The sequence below is a fragment of the Palaemon carinicauda genome, chromosome 15, assembly GCF_036898095.1.
Source record: "Palaemon carinicauda isolate YSFRI2023 chromosome 15, ASM3689809v2, whole genome shotgun sequence".
Taxonomy (NCBI): Eukaryota; Metazoa; Arthropoda; class Malacostraca; order Decapoda; family Palaemonidae; genus Palaemon; species Palaemon carinicauda.
In genome coordinates, this window is record NC_090739.1 from 56,563,122 (window position 1) to 56,585,621 (window position 22,500).

Here is a 22,500-nt window from a genome sequence, read left to right on the forward strand (position 1 = left end):
ATGAGAGGAGGGGGGTGGAGTTAGTTGAGAGAGTTGCCCCGGTAGGTGATGTTAGTACCCTACTTCAAAAATGCTAAGTTGGCAACCTTAACAAAGCTAGAGCCATGCCCCCACGCTAAGCGAATGCTTTACTAGAAGTTTTTAGAGTGAATTAAGAGCCTAGCAATGCATAGGAGCAAGAGAGATCCAGCCTGACCCTCAGAAAGAGCCATCATCCGACAGTCCTCTCTCCAGCATTTATCCAGCCACTACATAACTCCTCTCAAATGTAAATAGTGTTTCCTCTCAAATGTGAATAGTGATTTCCCTCCAACATAAACCATGTATAATGTTATTCAAACATTGGTGATATTATTGGGTGTTTAATTGAAAAAGAAGTGCAATAATGTAAGTAAATTTGTATTGTAAAGATTAATTTGTTTTGTGACTGGCCCTATGAGATTTAGTTAAAAGGTGAAGTGTATATATTTTTGCCTAGCCGTTCGGTAACCTTGTGTGAGCCTAAGGATCTAAGAGTAACAGTTACGTATATGTAAGTGTAATTTTGATTTATTTTCTATAGTTTTAAAGTATCAAATTTTTTCATTGATAGTCAAAATGAAATATTTTCATAAATTAATTTCTAGTGAAACAGGTGATTGTATAATTTTATTGAAGTATCATTTTGTCTTACTTTAAGGTTTAGTTCAGATTTAATATTTTGAGTTGTTTATTTTAGTTTTAATTTTTAATTATTAATTTTTCTATAGAATTTATTCATTTTTTGTAAAGTGTGCACTTTCTAGATCACTAACACTTATTCCAGTGCTTTGGTCGTATCCCCTGACTAGGAACTAAAGTAAGAGGTTGATCTAAGAATAGTTCCCGTTAAAAGTAAAGTAATCATCCAGCTTTGTTTGGAGTGTAAGGTAAGGAGACCTTGTCTGGGAGTTGCGCACTATTCTCAGAGCTCAGAGTTTTTCTATCGTGTACCCAATTATGTAATATAAAGCAGGTGAGCTTTGAAGCTCAGGAATTTACATTATTTAGCTAGTTGTAATAATATATAAATATATATATATATATATATATATATATATATATATATATATATATATATATATATATGTATATATGTATATATATATATATATATATATATATATATATATATATATATATATTACCATTATTATTATTATTATAATAATGTCTGGATCCCGGGTCTGAGCACCCACAATATAAATTATATGATTATGACTCCCGAAGTCTGGCCATTAACAAAATATACTACACTATGGCTCGTGACGGGGAACCAAACATATAATATTATATACACTACAACTGGCAAGGTAATTAACCTCTCAAATTCCAAATTACCTTGTCTGCTTTTACATTAAAACTGTTACACTTTAAAACATTAATACACGAATTCTGAGACCGTTAAATAACTCCCAGACAGTAATAGATAAAACACTGAATCTCCAGATGTCTCTAAAGCACACTCAAAACTAAACTGGGTAATTATCTTTAAGTATTAATGACACTTAGAATAATACACTCGTTACAAAAATAAATGTATTCTATGTAAATTACAAAACTTTGAAAAGAATCTATATAACAAAAGTAAATCACTGGAAAAATATGAAGTCTCAACAAAACCTAGAATAAGACAAAAAATGTTACGATCTGAAATTATATAACTTGACTATAATTATTATATCTTAAACTTTAGAAAATAAATAATGCAGCAAAAGATAATACAAATGCTTGAAATAACTCTGAAAAAAATACAATGTTTAAGTTTAACTCTGAATGAATAATAATTGACCAGATCACATTAAAACCCTACAGGGCCCTTTATAAAATCCGTTATGTAAGGCCACACTCACCCTGATACAATGATTGCAACAAAATCACCTTTTAGGCTTGCGTGACACACGATTCGCTTTGGGGCATAGATTCACTGCGGAGAGGACACACTAGAACACACTGAACATTTTCTACGAATATCACTGTGAACGAGCCAAAGTTCATCCCTCTCTCTCTCTCTCTCTAGTGCCTCGAGTGAGTCCTCTCGAAAGTGATTAAGTTTAAAGCTAATATCCCCTCATTTGATTGCCATTAATTTTCCTACTAGACCATAATCTACATCACATGTTCATTAATACATCTTATTCTTACTACTATATCACATTATATCAGCAGATCACATTTCAATGTTATCCACAAGTTCAACAACTATATCTTACTTTCACTACATATAATACAGCTCGAATGTAGCCTATCACATCTTCACTGCATACTATATCATACCTTTACAATTTTATCACATTTTAATTATATATCATATTTTCAATAATTAATACCAATAATTTTCACTACTGTTATCTTACTTTCAATGCATATATCGCGCGTCAAATATATTGATATTAATCATCTTCAGTGTTATATCTTCAGTATTCATTTTATTCAATTTGTTATTTTAATTGTCATAATGCTACATCTATCATACACTAATATGTTCTTTAAGTAATATGGAATTGTACTGAATATAATAAAAATTAGTGAAATGTAAATATTATAGTAAAGATATAAAGATTAGTAGATAATGATATATAAAATCACAACTTTATTCTATTTTCACTATATATATATATATATATATATATATATATATATATATATATATATATATATATATATATATATATTTATATATATACATATACATTTATATGTATATGTATATATATATATATATATATATATATATATGTATGTATGTATGTATATATACATATATATGTATATATAAGTCCAGTATATATATATATATATATATATATATATATATATATATATATATATATATATATATATATTTATATATACATATACATTTATATGTATATGTATATATATACATATATATATACAGTATATATATATATATATATATATATATATATATATATATATATATATATGTATACATATACATGTATATATAAATCCAGTATAGATATATATATATATATATATATATATATATACATATATATATATATATATATATATATATATATATATATATATATATATATATATATATCATATAACCAACCATATATTTATAGTAAATACCATAGTACCAGTACTACTATATAATTCTACTACTGTGTACAGCAAGTGCAAAACTTTCTAGTACTCAAGATGGTATTGCTTTGTTAAATTTTGCAATATGCATGATCCAACCTGACATAATCCTTGCTAGATCTATCAAGGAGATTTCCTACGTTTAGGAAGACTACAGTGAAAAAAATGGTTGGAATTGCGTGCCACCTTAGTTTTCGTTTCTCATTAACCTGATTGCCTAACCTGCATAGCTTCCTTTTTGCCCGTGATTGGTTACGTGGATTCAACGATTTCTAGTGTTCTACGATGGCTTCGAGATCCCAAAGCAAAATTGATCCTTTTGATCCTAAAAAAGATCAAGCTAGGCGTTTGGTTGTCTATGCTGCAAGCATATTTTGGTGAGTATGGCATCACTGAGGAGGTTTAGAAGAAAGATAGTCTACTTATTTCTTTAGGTAAAGAGACTTTCAGTGTTTTAGCTTCGCTCTGTGCACCTAAATTACCTCATGATACGTCTTTAAAATTTTATGATATTGTTTCTCTTTTGAAAACCCATTTTATTGTGAAACCGTCATATTAAGTTTCAGCAAAGGAAGAAAAATCATGGTGAGTCATTGCGTGATCTTTTTGCTGATCTAAAATCCTTAGCTTCATATTGTGATTTTGGTACTGCCTTTGACGGTCGAGTCAGAGATCAGTTGTTTATGGCCAGTGATAATGAAGTTTATTTTCTCAATTGGGCTGCTGAAAATTTTGATTTATAAACTGTGACTACGACAGAAACCCTTAAATGAGTTTTGAAATTTGAGAAAGCTTTCTGTTCTGAGAAAGTTGGTTTAACTGACAATGTTAATGCTTGGAATTTAAATTATAATACAACCACACATATTTTTACTTTACTTTGTTGGCTGCTTTTCCGGTCCCATACAGCAGGGGAACCCCACTCTCTACAGGACCTCCACTGTCGATTTACCTTGTTCGTTCAGAGCGCGTATTTAACGTTTCATATCGCGCATTGTTCATTTACTGTTAAATCGTCAGTGTTGCATGACTCTTTAAATAAGAAAGTCTTCAGTTTCCTCTTGAATGCCTTAAAGTCTTCAATCATTCGAATGTTTCGTGGGAGTTTATTATGTAGTCTCGGGGCCGCATATTTAAAGGCTCTGGAGCCTAAAGTAGACATAAATCTAGGTTCCAACAGTTTGAAGCCATCTGTAACTATTCTCGTGTCAACAAGATTTGTTGGCTGCGCAATATGTAGCAATTCTCTTAAGTATTTTGGACGTCCGGTTCTGATAACTTGGTGGGTTATTGTACATATTTCAAATTCAATTCTCGCTTTAATTGGGAGCCAGTATAAATCGATTAGTATAGGGGTGATCCTTTCTCTAGGTGGGACACCTTTTATCAGTCTTGCTCCTCTGTTTATTATGTTTTGTAATTTCTTAAGTTGCATTTTTGGTAAATTGTAATAGATAGAGTTGCAGTAGTCAATCCTGGTAATAACTCGGTTTATCTCAAGTTTCTTTACAGAATTTTCGTCCAGGTACTTTTTTTATAAACACAATATTTCTTACATGATAACCAGCACTTTTTGTTACATTATTTATTTGGGCATTTAGAGACAGGTTGCAGTCAAGTTGTAGACATGGTGGTTATCCTCATCGTAGTGAGAATTGCAGATTTTCCCATTTATCTTGTTCTTTCTGTAATAGGAAAGGGAACCTGAAACGTGTTTGTCCTCGCTTTATAGAGTCAAATCAGAGCCAAAAGGCTTCACCTAAGCCAAGTTTGGAAAAGAGCAGTGATGGTGAAAGTCTGTTTTACAAATATAAGAAAAGAAAGTTTTTAAGAATAAAGTAAATGCTTTAGCTGAATGTGATAATTCAGATTTTGATGATAATGATAATTGTGATCAATTGCTTAATTTAAAGGATGATTCTTATGATTCAGAATCAGATCACATTCTTAATTTGGAGAGTGACTGTGATAATGCTGAACCAATCAAAACAAAGATTACCTTGAAGTTGAATGATACTGATATTCCATATGAAGTAAATAGTGGTGCTGTGGTTTCAACTCTGAATTGCAAATATGTTCAAAGTTTAGGGTTGTCTATTCAGTCTAGTAGTAAAGGGCTGAAAGCATATGGAAATAATTCTATTCATGTAATTGGCAAGGTGTTTGTTAATGTAAAATTTAAAGATTACAACATCTGTCACGGTTTTTATGTGGTTGAAGACCCTAACGTCAATTTGTGTAGTAAAGATTTAATGCTAAAATTTGGTATTTTTTTAACATGAATTGAACATGAGGTAGAGCTTAATTCTGTTTTGGATGCTTAATTCCAGTTAGAGCAGTTCAACACAGATCCCAACTTGCCTGTTACTAGTGTAATAGTTATCCACTTGAAGCGTGGTGCACTTCTTGAATTCCATAAATCTAGGCCTGTTGCTAGTAAATGTGTAAAGCTTGTTGAAAATGCACTAGATAAGCTTGTGGAGGAGGATGTGATAAAACCTATTAAATTTAGTGAATGGGCAGCTCCTATTATGGCTGTTTTGAAAAGTGATAAACAGTCTATGCGAATTTGTGGTGATTTCAAATATCTTAATAACAATATTGCTTGTGAGAACTATCCTTTACCCAGACTTGAGGAAATATTTGCTATAGTGGGTAAGAGTACAATTTTTTCAAAAATTGATCTTAAGGATGCATACCTACAGTTACCTGTAGATGCTGATAGTCAAAGGTTGCTTGCAATAAACACTCCCAAGGGATTATTTAAGTATAAGAGACTTCCCTTTTGATGTTTCTTCATCACCCACTATCTTTCAGAGGTTCATTTCTCTAATTTTAATGCATATTGATGGTGTTATTGCTTTTCTGGATGACATTTTTATTGGGGGAGAGACACAAAAAGAACATGATGAGAGACTAAACAGAGTTTTGAGAGAGCTTCAGAAGCATTATGTTGCCTGTAATAAAAGTAGAACTGTTTTAAATACCAGTAATTTAGAATACTTAGGCTATATCATTTCAGGTGATGGAATTAAGCCATCACCAAAGAAAGTAGCTGCAATTCTGGAAGCCCCTTCTCCAAAGTCTGTTACTGAAATGAAATCATTTTTGGGAATGTTTACTTATTATTCGAGATCTGTTCCTAATTTTTCTAGTGTATTTTCTCCTCTATATGATCTTTTGAAGAAAAAGGCAAAATTTAAATGGTCTGATAGTGAGGCTAATGCATTCTGTACGGACAAAGCTGAGTTATCTAGGTCCAATCTTCTTGCTAATTATGACGGGGATAGTCCAGTAGTAATAGAAGTGAATGCGTCTCCAGTGGGTGTGGAATGTGTTCTGATGCAGAAATTCAATGATATTGAAAAACCAGTCTATTTTGCAAGTAAGATATCGTCAGCTGCTGAGTTAAAATACTCCCCATTGAACAAGGAAGCTCTAGCTTTGGATCGCAAATTCGTAATCAGAACTGACCACAAACCTTTAATTGGTTTATTTGGCAGAACCAAGTTGGTAATCATAAATGCTAATGCTAGGGTACAACGTTGGGCCTTGCTGCTGTCTCAATTACCCCTTTCTGGTTCGGATTTTGGATTCAACTACCCCTACTGAATATTTACATATGGTTCAAGCTTTGGATGATAAAAGAAAAATTATCTTTTGAATCAATTAAATCTTTGTTTAAGTGTGGTCCTGTGCATAAGAAAGTAATCAGTTGAGTGAAATAGGGCCGTATTAATGATTCTCTAATTTCTGATTTTTTCAAAGTGAAAGACAATTTATGTCTTTATGATGATGTACTTTTGTATAGAAACCGTGTGATTATTCCATCTGATATGCGAAATGTAGTGTTGGATCAATTACATGCTGGTCATAATGGTATAACTGCAATGAGAGCTGAAGTGCACAATGAGTATGGTGGCCAAAAATAGACCAAGACCTTAGTGAAATGACAAAATCATGTAATGTATGCTTTAAAAACTATCAAACTCCCAAATCTTCTGTATTGTCGTGGCCAGAGACTAGTAAACCATGGTATAGAATACATATACTGTAGACTATGCTGGTCCTATAGATGGAAACTATTTTGTGATAATCATTGATTCTTACACTAAATTTTTGGATATTCACGTAACTAAATCAACTACATTAAATATAACTTTTGAATAATTAGGACTTAGTTTTTGCAATTTTGGATTACCCAGTGTACTTGTTTATAATAATGCTAAACATTTTGTTTCTGATGAGATGGAGAATGACATTAAGCATGGTAAGCCTGCTCCGTACATTCCATCATCAAATGGGCTTGCAGAGAGAGAGAGGGAGAGAGAGAGAGAGAGAGAGAGAGAGAGAGAGAGAGAGAGAGAGAGAGAGAGAGAGAGAGAGAGAGCAGTTGAGACTTTTAAAGAGGGCCTTGTTAAACTCACAGAGAGGAATATCACTACACGTTTGTATAGATTTTTGTACAATTATAGAAGGACAGTGCATTCTTCCACTTGGAAATCCCCATCTGATATGACGTTCAATCGCAATTTGTGTGGTTTAATTGAGAGGATTAAAACCCAGAATAATAAAGAGAAAGAATTGAAAAATTATTTCAAATTTGAAAAGTCTAAATATGTTGCTGATGATGCAGTATTTGTAAGAAAAAAAATGGTGCTGAGAACACTTGGATGCCAGGTAAAATAATTGAAGTGCTTGGTATTAGAAATTATAATGTGCAGTTGAAGAATTCTGGTAACATGGTATGGAAACCCCATGCTGATCAATTAATGCCTAGATTCACTCCTAATTCCGATGACTGTATTGTTCCTATTCGTAACCCAGCAAATAGTCAATTTTCTGAACCTATTTTGTCTCCTACTCCAACTGTTAGAAGTTCTAATACTGGTTTAAGCAGTGAGAATAGTAACCACTTTAGTGACGCTGAAATTTCTGTTGCGCCTGCTATTGCAGATAAGTCAATTAATAGTTATGTGTCATTGCCTGAACCAGTAGGCCTACCACTCCGTAAATCGGGTAGAGTGGCTGAACCACCTGATAGACTGAATCTTTTATTACAGAGGATATCTTAATCTAAGGAAAAAGGAAATGTCATATATTGATTTATTATTATTATTACTATTATTATTATTATTATTATTATTATTATTATTTTGCTATTGAATATAACAGAATTTGATTCCTTATTTTATTTGCTTATCATTTTACCTCATAAATAATTGAATCGTCTTCTGTAGATTCCAATACTTTTGTATCCTTGCGTCATCTATACTTTTATGAAGTTTATGATACCTTGTTTTTTATTCTGCTGACCTGAGGCTCACCAAGGGCCATTAGTTTTCGTGTGTTATTTTCTATTTAATAAAGTCAGTATTGACGATGACTTTGGTTTTACTCTCCCCCTAACACTTCGGACTTACAAGAGATATGATTCCAATAAATCACCAAATGCCGAGGCATCAAGATTTGATGCGTCCATCCAAAGATTAAAGTCTTCACAAATAAATAGTTAATTTTTCTCCATGATAATCATCTTAATGTGTACAATAAATTCTTCAAAGTAGATACTAGTATTTGTTCTCGGAGGTTTGTAAACCGTTATAATGGATATTCTTTTTCTTTCTTTTTTTTTTTTTTTTTTTGCATAACGTTTATTTCTATATATTCAAAGCTTGTTACACTAGTTCCTATGAACCTCTTGAGATTTGAGTAATCCTCATGAATGAAGAGCCGACATCCTCACCAGACCTACCCTCTTTCGGAATATGAAAGAAAGCATGTGGTGGTGGGAGGTCATTTCAGCGATCTTAGTCTTGTCAAAGTTGTTTAACATGTTTCAGATAATGCTAGTATGTCCAAATATTTCTCAGTTATCATTTATCAAATTTGAATAGTGTTATTACCGACAGAGTGTATATTCACATAGCCACAGTTTATGACATCCTTAGTATCCATGGTCAGTGTTTTCTACTAATCTTTTCCATTCCTAATCATAAGCTTTGCAATTGCTTGAATTCATCGTGTGGTCATTTGGTTTGTTTAACTTAGTGCACTTTATACACTTTTCCTGTTGTGAATTACATTCTTTAATGGAAGGTTTTCTGAACATTTCCCGCAGTTTTTATCATCAGTCTTAAACATGCAATCCTTTTCAAAATGTACATACCTCTGACAGTATTAGCAGGTGATCACGTGGTACGTACCTATCACGTAGGTTATAATAACCCTATCGCAAAATAACTTTGTCACCATTATCATGAATAGCCTACCAAACTTCAGGATCACATTTTAACAAATAGTAGGTAGTCCCACCTGCAGCACTTTTTTTTAATACCAGACTTATCTTCTCTAATTTGTTTTCTATATGATCCAAGCAACGATTTATTTGAATCGAAGCATTTACTACTTCATCTTCATCATTGTATATCATTGCATATCATCATTTTAGGTTTTAGTTTTCCCATTCTCCTCATCTCGGTGTCGGCAACCTTGGTTTGAATCCTGTTTGCTGCTTCCTCTCTGATTTTTTCGCCTGCAAAGTTTACAACAGCATTTCCATTTGAAGTTGGGCATATAATGAGGACAGATGATATATGAACATTAAGACTAACAGAGTGGGTCCATAGAAATTGCAAAAGAAGCAGAGAAAGGAAGAGAAGATAATGGATTCACGAGTTTAGAAAATTTGTTGGTACATGAATATTCTTGCGAACCTGGTCTAGCGTAGAGTAGATAATTTATTCATGTATTTCATATTTGTACTTAAGAGGTGAATAGCCAGCTCATAAGATGAGTTCCTCTCATGTAATTTTAAGTTTTGCATGTAAATTACGTGGGACTTTCGTTATTTATTCAATTGTATTCTTCATTCAAGTCAGTATATGTAAATTTACGTTATTTTCAAGAATTAACTTTTTTTTACGTATTTTGCTATAAAGTCTTACGTAGTCTCGGTTAAGTATGCAGTAAGAGCCATACCATGTATGAACGAGGGCTTATGTAATAGTTTTTTATGTTTTCATGAGGTATTGTGTCATGTTTGGGAGAAATTACACAATTCTTATATTTGCCACGTGTTCCGAAGGTTCTCGAAAACCCCAGCGTTAGGGTTATCTTTTTTTTTTTATTATTCCGAGAATGGACTTGGGCGGAGCTGCTGAGAGAGGGTTGCCTTGCAAGCCAGGTTAGATTCTTCTGTTAGATACGTGATAGCTGGTAGCTCTGGCGTTACTAAAGCCAGCCCCTATGCTTCCAGACCTCTGACCTAGAATAATCTAGAAATTGATATATGTGCGCCGACAGGAATGCATAGCAACAGAGAGAGAATTCCAACCTTAAGTCATAAGCCTCTCTCTCTCTCTCACACGCCTCTCGTACAAGATCAGTGTATTTTCTAAAATTGTTCAGTGATTGCGATATATCGAAGTTTTGGTGTGACGGGTTTTTGTAAACATACTGAGTATTTCATAAGAAATTATCTGAGAGATTTTGCAAGTAGGATAACCTTTAAGCGTATTTGAATCGCTCTCTGGTTAAAACTTCGTGTGAGCTAAAAACTCGTAAGTTTATCAGTTACTTTATGTAATTTTTTCAAGAGTTTGATCCTTAGAGTGTTAAAGGTTAACTATTTTCATTAATTATCAAGATTAAATATTTGTGTAAAACTTAATTTCCAGTGAAACAAGTGATTATATAATTTTCATAGTGTAATATTTTTTTGTCGTACTCTAATGTTTTATTCAGATTTAATATTTTGAATCTAGTGGTAATATAATTTTCAGAGTGTAATATTTTCTTGTCTTAGTCTAAGGTTTTGTTCAGATTTAATATTTCGTGTTAAGTGATTATATAATATTCTTAATCTACGTTTTGTTCAGATTTGATATATCAAGTGATTTGTTTTTTTATGTAAATTCTTTCAAAGTGTTATGATTTTTATAGAACATATGCATTTTTGTAAAGTGTGTATTATTTTGATCACCAGTGTTTCATAGGGTACTTTCGTATCTGTGTTAAGGAATCGAAGGAAGATTTTGTTTTGAATAGTTCTTAATAACAATTACCCAATTTGTTTTGAGTGTACGTATGAGACCTTTGGATATTCAGTGTTTTTATATATTGCCGTTTGGGAGAACTCAGTTATTATTCAAATATAACGGATTTATCTAAAAACAAACAGGTGAGTTTAGAGCTCGAGAGGTCGTGTAACTTGCCAGTTGTAAAATATATATATATATATATATATATATATATATATGCATATATATATATATATATATATATATATATATATATGTATATATATGTATGTATATATATATATATATATATATATATATATATATATATATATATATATATGTATGTATATTAATATTTATATATGATTATATATATATATATATATATACATATAATTATGTACAGTTATTATTATTATTATTATTATTATTATCATTATTATTATTATTATTAAATGCTAAGCTACAACCCTAGTTGGAAAAGCAGGATGCTATAAGCCCAGGGGCCCCAACAAGGAAAGAACAGTGTGCCTGAGTGTACTCTCAAGCAAGAGAACTCTAACCCAAGACAGTGGAACACCATGGTACAAAGGCTATGGCACTACCTAAGACTAGAGAACAATGGTTTGATTTTGGAGTGTCCTTCTCCTAGAAGAGCTGCTTACCATAGCTAAAGAGTCTCTTCTACCCTTACCAAGAGGAAAGTAGCCACCATACAATTACAGTACAGTAGTTAACCCCTTTGGTGAAGAAGAATTGTTTGGTAATCTCAGTGTTGTCAGGTGTATGAGGACAGAGGAGGATCTGTAAAGAATAGGCCAGACTATTCGGTGTCTGTGTAGGCAAAGGAAAAGAACCGTAACCAGAGAGAAAGATCCAATGTAGTACAGTCTGGCCAGTCAAAGGACCCCGTAACTCTCTAGCAGTAGTATCTCAACTGGTGGCTGGTGCCCTGCCCAACCTTCTACTACTAATCAAAAGAACATAGACACTCTAGGGAAATGTTTTGTCAGATGTCTCTAGTGTTCTCATGAGAAAACAGATAAAGAGTTGCTCATCTTACTTCCTCAACGAAATGGGCGGAGCTTTCTCCAACCCTAGCGAATCAAATATAATGAAGGGTGTATTTGTTAGCAAAAGCATACAAAAGTTACAAATCGAGATATATATATATATATATATATATATATATATATATATATATATATATATACTTTATATATATATATATATATATATATATATATACTTTATATATATATATATATATATATATACTTTATATATATATATATATTTATTCATATATACGTATATATATATATATATATATATATATATATATATGTGTGTGTGTGTGTATATATATATATATAATGGATTTTGACATAGGAAAAAACTATTTTTGGGCTCGAGCCATGTCGTCCTGATGGAAGTTCCTCATTGGCAGCTTCTACTTGGGATATTTCTGCGAGCGATATACCAGAGAAATTTTACCTTAGAAGTATCAACAGAGTTCTGACCTCTGGAGCGAATATCCCGAGAGATATCGTGTATAAATCAGGGACGTGTTAATAACAACCCAGGGTTATCCTTCCCCGAATAGAGTTAACCTTGTCTCAAAGGATAAGGGATAGGGTAGGAAACATGGGCGAGAGAGCTGTTACATCTCCTGATCTCAAAGATGTGCTACTACTAACATACTTGCTGCTGAACCATTCCAGGGACAGCCATCGCATGATATGATTTTTCCTGTCTCAAAATCTGTTTATTGGGCTCGAGCCATGTCCTCCTGATGGAAGTGTACCAGAGAATTATCATTCTCAGTTGTGGCCAGAAGAGTTTTAACCCTGTAACTCCATAGATATAAGCATACTTCCTACAGCATTGGAACTATGGTTCCGAATGATGAGAGTAGGTGAGAAGTTTGTACAAAGGTAGGAACAAAGTAAAACAATAGCACAGTCCCACTCACTGTGAAGAACTTTGTCTCCAGTAGATGAAAAGACCAAAATCAATAAAAGGTGGGTTAAAGAAATTTTGATACTCTACATTTATTTTATATAGACAGGAGGTCCAAAGAAAGGAAATGCCAAAAGGAACAGTCCTCTTTTACTGTTTCCGAAATTACATACATATAGTAACAATAATACAACAAGATATACAATATATATATATATATATATATATATATATATATATATACATATATATATATATATATATATATATATATATATATATATATGTATATATATATATATATATATGTATATATATATATATATATATATATATATACATATATATATATATATATATATATATATATATATAATGTATGTATATATATATATATATATATATATATATATATATATATATATATAATGTATGTATATATATATATATATATATATATATATATATATATATATATATATATATATATATATATATATATATATATATATATATATATAAGTATTTACAGAAAACCTGAGTTTTCAGACCCCAAATTATGAAACCGAGTAATAAACAGTAATACTCGTGACATAACAAGAAAATGTCACCTGTAGTTCGTTACAACATTAGAAGGGCATATGGAACAAAAGATCATAATCCCCTTTCACAATGTAGACTGAGAAGACTTAATTATCCAGTCCAATAGAGCCCGTGCACAACACTTAAGAAGCTGGTTTAATTACACTAACAGCGGCCACCATGAAGTGTTTAATCTCTTCCAACTGATGCAGGTAATGTTTGAAGAACATTCTTGAAGATTTCCATCCTGTGTAATCCTATAAGCCAGCAAAGGACATAGATTGGAAAAAATTTAAGGAAGAGGCAACTTTTCTAGGGTCCTGACCCACTTGAATACTTTCCAGGTCAGCCCATCTGATGAATAGGTAGGCTTTAAGGGTCCTCCTGTAGTGGAACAATTTTCCGGGCCCCCAGCATTTCGTGAGAAGTTCGTTTTTTGCCAAGAATGCAGGATCTGGATAAAGGTTTACCTCTCCCGAATACGAGAATTCAATGTAGCCATCATCCCTTGAAAGGGCTACAATCTCACTGACTCTAGCACCAGAAGCCATAGCAAGCAAAAAGATAGATTTTTGAGTAAGATCCCTCAGAGAGGCAGAGGTGTTATCTATCGAAGAGGCAAAGAGCAAGACTATCCAACAACCATGAAATAGCCATAGGAGGAGCATTAGGTTTTAATTTAGCACAAGCCTTCGGGATCTTATTGAATAGATACTCGCTATTGAGCTCAATATCAGTCTAGTTAGTGCCAACTTACATGAGGCAATAGTTGTAGATGCTAAACCTTGATCGTGTAGTAAAATAAAGAAAGAAGTACAGAAGTCCATAGAAATAGAAGAGGGCTGATAACTTTTCACGAACGCAGCCCATTTTTTCCAGGAAGACAAATATTGTCGTTTTGCGGTGTTGGACTTGTACTCTTCTATGAAGTCAATTCTTTCCTTCGCAACTCCGAAGTTTCTTTGAGCCACAAGGGCAAAAAATATCATTAGCTGAAGGGTTTTTGTTATCCAGGTGGAAGCGAAGACAGTTGTCTGTTGAACAATCTGGGACAGCACCAGAGATGGTAGAGGGATCTGGAAGGGTTTGAGTTCAGGAACAAGAGGGTACCAATTGCTCCTGGGCCACTTGGGAGCCACCAGAGCTGCTGTTCCCTTGAAAGTTCGCAGTTTGTTCAGTACTTTCAGTAGGAGGGTGAATGGAGGAAATAGGTAGATGTGAGACCATTGGGTCCAATCCAGAGACATCGCATTCATTCCTGTTGCTTCCGGGTCCAAGTTTGATGCTACATATCAGGGAAGCTTTTTATTGAAGTTCATCGCAAAGAGATCGATTCGCAGTTCCGGGACTTGCTCCAGAATGAAACAGAAGGATTTTCCGTCCAGAGACCATTCTGTTTCCTGAGGCTTGGATCTCAACAGGGCGTCCGTCGTCACATTGTGAACCCCCTTGAGGTGAACTACTGAAAGATGCCATTTCCTCCTTTTTGCTAAAGAGAGAATGGCTAGGAATACATGGTTAATCTGAAGAGATCTAGAGCCCTGTCTGTTGACACAGAACACTATTGTGTTGTTGTTGATGACCAATTTGACATGTGATTTCTTCTTTGGGCTTAGTCTCCTCAAAGTCAGATACACTGCCATAGACTCCAGAGCATTGATGTGATACTTCTGAAATGTGATCGACCACTGACCCTTCACTTTCTTGGAAGAGGAGTATCATCCCCAACCTTGTTCCGAGGCGTTCATGTGAATAGTCACGGTAGGAGGAGGGTACTGAAGAAGGACGTTGTGCGATAGACTCTTGGCAGTGGACCACGGCTTGAACTGCTTCTGCAGTAAGGCCGGGGTTTTGGGGCAAAGATCTCACTGAGCATTGGATGCCTTTCTTCTCCAGAACCTGTTGGCATCTTTGAGCCTTGCTTTCAGGATTGGGTCCGTCACGGCAGCGAACTGTAATGACACCAAGACCCTTTCTTGTTGTCATTTGGTGAGTACTTTTTGAACGAAGTAGGCACCTGACCGAGTTTGCGATTTCCTTTCTCTTACCATGTGGTAGAGAGGGGGTATGTGACTGTCCTAGCCACTGGAATATCCAAGCTGGAGATAGCCAGGACTTCTCGAGGTTGATTTGCAAGCCCAGAGATTGCAGGAAGTTCATGATCTTTTGGGCTGTTTAAAGACATTCCGACTTCGTTGCAGCTCAGACTAACCAGTCGTCCAGGTACACTATCACTTGAAGGCCTCAGATCCGAAGTTTTTGGACAATGGTCTCGACTGGTTCCTTGAAAATCCTTTGAGCTATACTGAGCCCGAAGGGCTTAGCTCTAAACACGTAGGCCTTTCTTGCCAGTCTGAAACCAAGGTAGGGGGAGAAGCGGCGACCTATCAGAAGATGCCAATAGGCGTCTGTAAGATCTATGGAGACGCCGTAGGCTCCCTGGGGTAGTAGGGTCCGTATTTGCGAGATAGTCAGCATCTGGAACTTTTCGTTCAGAATGAATTTGTCTAGTGGGGACAAGTCCAGAATAGTTTGAAGAGTGTTCAAATCTTTTTTCAGCACGCAGAATAGACGCCGTTGAAAGTTTATGGATTTTGTGCAATGGATGACTCCCTTCAGGAGAAGGTCCTGAACATAATCCTCCAAAAAGGGGGTTGTGAGTTAAAAGAACATCTTGTACTGGGGTGGTTTCTGTCTCCATTTCCAGCCTAGCCCTTTTGAGACCATACTGTGAGCCCAGTGATCAAACTCCCATTGGTTCCTGAACAGGTGAAGTCGTCCCCCTACCGGAAGCTCCTCATTGTTGCTGCGAAGGACCTGCAATTTTAGACGTCTTGTCTCTACCTCCTCGGCTTCTCAGGGAATAGATCCTTCCCCCAGATGTTTGAGTCAATCAGTTTTCTGGGCTCATGTCTGATCGTAGCAGCAGCTAGGACGTGTTCTCTACATGCTCTTCTGGCTAGGACAAAAGCATGGAAATCCCCATGAAACATGATTAAGTGAGTTTTAGCCAAGACAGGGAAAAGATCAGATTTGGAATAGTTTCTAATAAGCATCTCTTGATACAATTGGAAGGATAAAGAAGCAGAAAATCTCTCTTTTGCTTCCAGTTCTCCCTTCAATAGGAATTCGGGAATCCTGACAGTTTCTCATTAAACTGTTTGCCTCCGACGTCTTAATCTAGTTTTCCAATAGTGAATGTATAATAGACGTCCTGCCAGTTATTCGAATCATAAGGAAGGGCTAGAGAGACAGGTTTACATTCCTCCAGCACTGGAAAGGGTCTGTTCTCCCATACTGCTTTCAATACAGCCTCTAATTTTTAGAGTCAAAGGGGAAGACAGTATCTTTGGGGGCCACAAAAGGAGCCTGTTTCCTGCCAAAGGCAGAAAGTTAGGTATTAATGAATTCAACCGTCTTCAACTCCCTAACCAAAAGGGATTGAGCCTTGCTATGATCCAGAATGATCGTTTTCTTAGGGATTGTATCATCCCTATTGGACACTTCCGAGTTAAGCCTTACATAACAGTATAGATATCTATCGATCGATGGAAAGAATTTCAATTCCGAAACTGGCTTAGAACCCAAACCCTCGAAGCTGGGGGAGCCATAGAAGTGGGTGCCTGTTGTAAAGCTTTTATCCTCGCTGTTATATCTGCTTGAGAACATTCATATTTGGCAGTTAAGTTTTCCATGAAAGCTTTCATGGACGCCATTAGTTCAAAATTACTGGGTAGCGAAGGTTCGTCTAATATCGGAACCGGGGTGGAGGTAGAAGAAGGGACTTGGGTAAAAAGTGAAGAGGCATTAGGAGCTGCACAAACCTCATGTGCATTCAATGACTCTTCCGAAGCTTCCGTAGTCAGCAAGATTCTCTCCTTCTCTGATGAAACACAAGAAGTAGTAGACATGTCATCCGTGTCCAGGCTCAAGACTTGCAGAGCTTCTCAGACTTCATCATCTGCTGGTACCGGTGGTAGTTAGACCATCGGTAACTGGTGACCAAAAACCAAGGACACCTCAGCCTTGGGAAAGAGGAGGTCCTTCAGTTACAGAAAAGGAATATAAGGGGCACCTGGTTGAGAGCTCTTCTGGAAGCCTCTTACCCAGTGTCAAAAAGTCTTCCGACTTCGATCTCGGGCGTCCGAGGAGATGACAGTGGCATAGAAGCTGGTTTGAAGGCGATCCATGCAAACCTTACAGTCAGTAGGGTCCCAGATTGCGGTGGATCCCTTAGAAACATGGCATCTTCCATGTTTCCGATAGGTCTTGTGGCCACAGGGTAACTTGACCCGCCTGGTACAGGTGACCTTAGAACACTCCATGTCATCAGCGACCTGTAAAGATAAGAAATTTAGATGAGTACCACATCATTAAAATATATCTTCTTAAAATTAGGAAAAGAACAAATTTTTTATATATCTTATCCTATATATGCACCTACACCTAAAGAATGGCTAAATCTAAACTATAATAGAACACATGCCAAACAGCTCAGAAATCTGGAATGATTTATGAAGCAAAACATAATAACGGTGTGGTAGGAATGTGGAGGAAAGGTTCCGATCAAAGGAATACCAGTACCTCTAGAGTAGGTCTATCAAAACAGCTTAAAAAGACAAGTTCACTCATCGTACTGCCCAAACCAGCACAGCTGCTCCCAAGGTTGCAGGGGCTGGAAGGCAGCAACTATTTTTAGTAGCCAGAAAAGAATGACCTGTCAATACCCCAGGCATATCGACACAAGGCGGCAGACGCAATGTAAAGTCAACAGGGGGAGAGTGGACAATCCCAAAGGAAGGGTACACACTCAGGGGAAGTACAGAAGTGAAAGGCAGATAATAAAAGAACCAGCCAGAACCTGACCATTATCATTAACTTACACAAAATGGGAGTGCAGCCCATAAGATAATGAGAGCCGTACAAGACGGACCGGACGCTAAGAATTAAAAATTCAAAGGCTGCCCTGACAACCAGGATCCAATTGACCAACTCCAGAGGACAATGTTCCTCAGATGGGGGATAGGAAAGAGCAGATGACTAGTTTAAGGCTGCAGCTGAGGCGGCAGAGGAGTTGACCCATAGCCAATACACAGCCAGTGCTAGAAGAACTCAAGCTGATAAGACTGGAAGCAAACAGGAGGTGGCACCTCTGCCAAGATAGGCTAACCAGGCCAGGGAGTCAAGACTCCATAGCAAAAGGGGTATAGCACAGGAAGAGAGGCTGCAGACATAGGACCAGCTCTGCCAAGGCAGCAGAGGAGTAACCCAAGGAGTACTAACTCTGTGCCTAGATAGATTTAGGCCCTGGCAGAACTATGTAGGCAAGCCTAGCCTCCTAGCAGGTGAGGGAAATCTCAAAAGCTAGGGTGAGATGACTAGACAAGAGGAACATAGTTCTGGCCTAGTTAGGGTTAGGCCATGAGAAAACTGTGTAGGCAAGCCTAGTCTCCTAGTGGGTCAGGGAAAGCCCAAAAGCTAGGGTGAGATGACTAGACAAGAGAAACATAGTTCTGGTACAGTCAGGTTATTGCCTAACTAGGAAGGGGAAGGGGAAGAGAAACACCCAAGGGTGGACTCTAAGGTAGCAGAGAGATTTCAACTTGGGAGGAGAAAATCTCATCAACCTAGGCCAGGAAGAATGGCCTACAAGTAGGCATACTAACAGGCACAAGAAAAGGTGAAGGAGAGGTGGGAGACTCAGAAAATGTTGAGGCGGCATGGCAGGAAGGCCCAACAGCCACATGGAACAACAATAGTTTCCCAGAGTGGTTGCCATGATAGGGCACAGAGGACAAGTCCTCATAACCAGGCATAGCCTACCAAAGACTAAGAAATAATCCTAATGATGGTTGAGGAGACAATGAGGTCTACTAGTCAGCATCAGAACTGGGGTAAGGTGTTCTAATGGATAGACATAAGTAGACACAGGGAACAGGATCACGAGACCTGTGCCAACTCGCTAAATGTATAGGCTAAGTGGAAAGTGAAAAGCAGTCACCCTAAGGTAACTCAGAACACTATCCAACTCCCAAATGGACCTTCAAAACTGCAGCTCCCCACCATGACGAATTGACCACGTGGGAGGATAGACGGCCTCACCCTACCTATAAGGTTTGGTGAAAGAAGGGAGTGGTTCACTAGTGTACATGTACCAGGCCTGGCCGCCGGCTAGGGTAGGCTAGCCTAAGCCAATGCTGATAAAAAACACAAAAGAAACACCAAGGAAGGATGAGGGATACCATATACATACCACACTTTAGAATGATAAAATAACATATTCCTAAAGTAAATGACTAAAAAACTAGTAATGATTTTTGAGAGTTTGACGACATGACAAATGGCACCTAAGCATGCCAGCTTCAGAACGAAAAAGCATACGACATAATAAAAGAAACTGGGTGGAGACACAAAATTCTCCAACACACGAATGGGTGGATACTCCACTTAGTCGATGAGGAAGAAGTTGAAGCAGCCATGATCAAAAAACACTCAAAAAGCTAAGAAAACTAGCAGAAACTCTCCAAGCAAATAGCAAAGATGGCGCTGAAAAAGGGAATGGTTCAACAGGAAGCGTGTTAGTAGTAGCACATCTCTGAGATCGGGAGTTGTAACGGCTCTCTCGCCTACGTATCCTACCCTATCCCTTACCCTTCGAGACAAAGTTAACTCTATTCGGGAAGGATAACCATGGCTTATTAATAACACATCCCTGGTTTATACACGATAGCTCTCGGGATATTCGCTCCAGAGGTCAGAACTCAGTTGATACCTCTAGGGTAAAATTTCTATGGTATATCACTCGCAGAAATATACCAAGTAGAAGTTACCAATGAGGAACTTCCATCAAGACGACATGGCTCGAGCCCAAATATATATATATATTATATATATATATATATATATATATATATATATATATATATATATATATATATATATATAAATATATATATACAGTATATATATATACATATATACATATATATATGTACATATATATACACATATATACATGAATATATATATGTATATATATATATATATATATATATATATATACACACACACACACACATATATATATATATATATATATATATATATATATATATATATATATATATATATATATATACAGTGGGGTTCCACTGCTGTATGGAACCGGAAAAGCAGCCATCAAAGTAAGTAAGATAAGTACATATATATATATATATATATATATATATATATATATATATATATATATATATATATATATATATATATATACATGCATATATATGTATGTATATATATATATATATATATATATATATATGTATATATACATATTTATATATATATATATATATATATATATATATATATATATATATATATATATATATATATATATATATATATATGCATGATCATGAATCTGTAAAATCATGTAGAAATTATTGGAGTGTCGTAGCTAAATAATTCCTTCTGTTAACAGCTACATTAGATTATTTCGACATTAGTCTTGTTCAAGTCACTGATGAAAGAAAAAGTAGTTTCAATTATGGTTCAATGTTGTAAAATGATAATATAAAACACCATATATGAGTTATACCGGCCTCAAGGACATTCAGTGAGAGAGAGAGAGAGAGAGAGAGAGAGAGAGAGAGAGAGAGAGAGAGAGAGAGAGAGAGAGAGAGAGAGATCAAATTGTTTGACCTTACTCTAGTTGATGAAGTAATCTATCAGCACATAAACTGCTTTATAGACATTTATGCTTCTAAAAATTGGTTTAGCATTATTTATGTAATGTTTCCAATAAATAATATTGAACTGTGCTTCTGAAAGCTCATCGTTATTTTTCAAATGCTAGATTGACACCTAAAAAGTTTTTTTTCCCGCTTTTACATATTCATAGATTGTAACATTTCGTAATAGGTAAGGATACTTTACTGTAAAATATTTCCCAAGATACTCAAGGGGATGCGCCGTGTCATTTCTTTAGACCCTAAGCCACTTTCCCTTTATTTATACCTTTTTTTTTTCTTACATTCCCTTTTCATTGAGCTTTGCCGTTTCACCATCTGTGATTGTGTTTTTACTTCTTGCACGTCAGCTCAGCTAGGCAGATGTTGGGGAGAAAGAGATGTTGCCACGGTGTTAGCTGGGTATCAACTGAGGTTAGACGGATGGCAGAACTGAATAGTGTGTGGTCACTCGACGTCCGGTAGGATTGTCAGTTCAGAGATCTGTCAGTTAAAACTGTGATGTTTGGCGGGCTTAAGGGTGCTTCCTCGTAAAAGAAAAGAAAAAATACCTGGGAGAGGACCCCCAGAGCCGACGCCGTCAGTAACCTCACACACTTTAGTCTCACGCCGCCCGCCCCCCACCCCCCCAAAAAAAACGCTCCTACGCCCCTGACACAGCAAGATCTTCCTCTTTCGACAGGGTCCTCACATTGTACGTTGTGAGCTAGGCCCTTTAAATATACTCAGAGAGGTCGGCTAATCAGCAAGCGAAAATACGTTCCCTCTGCGCATGACGTCACGCTACAAGCAGTCTACCCTGACAGCCTTACCCTGACAGGTATACTCACACCCTTACTCGGCGCCGTCACACAGTACATACGATGCAATGTTACCTTCCAAAAATACTTCTTAATGTATAAATACTTTTATTTTCCTTATAGCAGACCATGCATCAAAGTTTCATAAAAATCATCCAGTTTTCGAAGACGGTGTCCAAGGTTTGACCCGACTAGAGGTAGTCTTACTTGATCTCTGTCTCGTTTATTAACTCCCAGCAGCCA

The 22,500-nt window shown here is 35.8% G+C and overlaps 1 protein-coding gene across 2 annotated transcripts in view; it reads right to left on the reverse strand.

Annotated features, from left to right (window-relative positions):
* Nucleotides 1–22,500, reverse strand: part of LOC137654617 (uncharacterized) — a 104,205-nt gene that overhangs the window by 22,380 nt on the left and 59,325 nt on the right. The gene's annotated exons all lie outside the window — the stretch shown is intronic.